Raw genomic sequence first — 2,529 nt, 5'->3', positions numbered from 1 at the left:
TTAGTGTGAGGACCAAAGGTGGTTGTTGGTGTCTGAGTGGGAACTGCACAGTGTTAGGCGGGGCCCCAGGAAGCAGGTCTTGCCAGCTGCCTCCTCCAACAGCAGTAACCAAGTGTGCTTTGACAGAGCTAACCGGTTAATCCTCTCATTCCGCCCAGAGGCTTAAATTTTAACCCTCGAGAAAGGGCTTGAGGGTAGGAATGAGGAGGTGACAGTAAATGGATCTTTTGCACAAGTTAGAAACCATTCAAAATTATGTTGAGAAATTGAAGCTTTAAGGCATTTAACTTTTGAAGCTTATAAAACACAAATCTTGTTTCTTTTGAAAATGAAAAAAATTATAGATGTCCTGAGACATTTGATTATTAGAGGATGGCTTCTATTAGAAATCAATTATAGGTGCGGGAGGGGGCGGGTGGGGAAGCAGCGGCAACAAGCTCCGGGAGGCGAGGCTCGCGCGCCCGCCCCCCGCCCTGGCCCCAGCGCCCACCCAGTTGGCCCCGCCCAGCCATGATCAAGGCCATCCTCATCTTCAACAACCACAGGAAGCCGCAGCTCTCCAAGTTCTACCAGCCCTGTAGTGAAGATACGCAACAGCAACATCAGGGAGACTTTCCATCTGGTGTCTAAGCGAGACGAGAATGTTTATAATTTCCTAGAAGGAGGATTATTAATTGGAGGATCTGACAACAAACTGATTTACAGACATTATGTAACACTATATTTTGTCTTCTGTGTGGATTCCTCAGAAAGTGAACTTGGCATTCTAGATCTAATTCAAGTATTTGTGGAAACATTAGACAAATGTTTTGAAAATGTCTGTGAACTGGATTTAATATTCCATGTACACAAGGTTCATAATATTCTTGCAGAAATGGTAATGGGTGGAATGGCATTGGAGACCAACATGAATGAGATTGTCACACAAATTGATGCACAAAATAAACTGAAGAAATCTGAGGCTGGCTTAGCAGGAGCTCCAACCCGTGCTGTATCAGCTGTAAAGAATATGAATCGGGGTTGGGGATTTAGCTCAGTGGTAGAGCGCTTGCTTAGCAAGCGCAAGGCCCTGGGTTCGGTCCCCAGCTCCGAAAAAAAGAAAAAAAATAAAAGAATATGAATCTTCCTGAGATCCCAAGAAATATTAACATTGGTGACATCAGTATAAAAGTGCCAAACCTGCCCTCTTTTAAATAAATATTAAAAAGGCCACTCCCAGGTAAAACACAGAGGGAAAGTCATCTAAGTTTATCATGCAATTGTTTACCAAAAATAGAGGAGGAGAGTCTTAACTTTGCTCTTGGATTTAAGTCAAGATACTGTATAGAAGCTGCATAAAATCAGTGTGGAAGTTCAATGTTGCTTTTCTTGCTCAGTGATTTTAAAGAAATTGACTAGTTCCCATGTGATTTTTTTTCTTTTCTAAATGCATTCCTATGCCCACATAAAGGCATGCCTCTATATATTGGCTATTACAGTATTTCGAAAAGTGAGATGTTTCTTTAATTATGTACAACTCAAGATGTTGATGTTTTGTATGGATCACAAGTGCAGCATTCTCTAATTCTTTCTGCTGTTTGTCACAGTTGTTATTTAAAGAACCAAGTATGCATTGCATGAAAACATGACTTTTTCTTTCGTTTAAATAAACTCCAAGGTAACTGGACTTCTAAAGTACCTTTCTGTTTTGCTTGGTATCTACTTTTGCAATAATTTTTTTTACAACCTTCTGACTCAACAAAGTAAATAAAAGTATATTTTACCACTGTTAAAAAAAAGAAATCAATTATACTTAGAAACATATTACTCCTAACATGCTAATGAACACAGTCCCCAAAGATTAAGGGTTTTGAAAAGATTACAAGAGGTTTGAAAATTCCACCTGTGATTAGTAAGAATTTATGCTGGATAAACTACTCCATCCTGTCCTCTGGAGTCATGTACACAACTTACAGAAGTTATTAATAAATGTAAGAATTGCTGACAAAGATAGTTCAGCTGATAAGAGGGGTCTATCCTCATTGGAGCAGTCACAACTATGCCATAACAATGAGAGATTTGACAGTCGCCTCTGAGGAACTTCAAAACAATATTTCTATGCCATTTTTTGATACGTCGTCTTTCTTGATTATGCCTAAACTAATTTCTTCTCCCGATTCATATTTATATAAGTTAACATACTAAAATGAGACATGACTACTGAAATACTTTCCTTATTTCAAGACATTAATTGTAGGTAGCACGTCTAAAGTGCAACTGAAATACTCTGATGCTATTTGTATTTCAATCAGAAATCATTCAAAAACCTGAACAAGTTATATAGAGGGATTTAATCCATCTATTTCCATAGCCTATTGGTTTCTAGTGAAATATTCCAAATGGTTGCTAGTTGTAACCTAACTATAAATAAAGGTAAAAGTGATTGGCATTGCAAAGGGCATGGCTTGTGTCAGTATGGTCTGCTCCCCTGTTAAATCCGGTGCCAGCCCAGGTAGACGTTTATATGTGTACTAAGTGGGGTGAGGGGGG

General features: G+C 39.0%; 1 pseudogene across 1 annotated transcript; it reads left to right on the top strand.

The window, feature by feature from the left end:
- The first annotated feature begins 474 nt into the window (after positions 1 to 474).
- Ap3s1-ps2 (adaptor related protein complex 3 subunit sigma 1, pseudogene 2) lies at positions 475 to 1,667 on the top strand (annotated as a pseudogene). Its single transcript, XR_015644330.1, has 2 exons — positions 475 to 1,019; positions 1,100 to 1,667. The product of XR_015644330.1 is annotated as an adaptor related protein complex 3 subunit sigma 1, pseudogene 2 (transcript).
- Positions 1,668 to 2,529: the final 862 nt, after the last annotated feature.

This window comes from Rattus norvegicus, chromosome 19 (genome assembly GCF_021556685.1).
Source record: "Rattus norvegicus strain SHRSP/BbbUtx chromosome 19, alternate assembly SHRSP_T2T, whole genome shotgun sequence".
Classification (NCBI taxonomy): domain Eukaryota; kingdom Metazoa; phylum Chordata; class Mammalia; order Rodentia; family Muridae; genus Rattus; species Rattus norvegicus.
The sequence above is the reverse complement of the archived record's forward strand: the minus strand, read 5'-3'. Positions and strand labels throughout refer to the sequence as shown.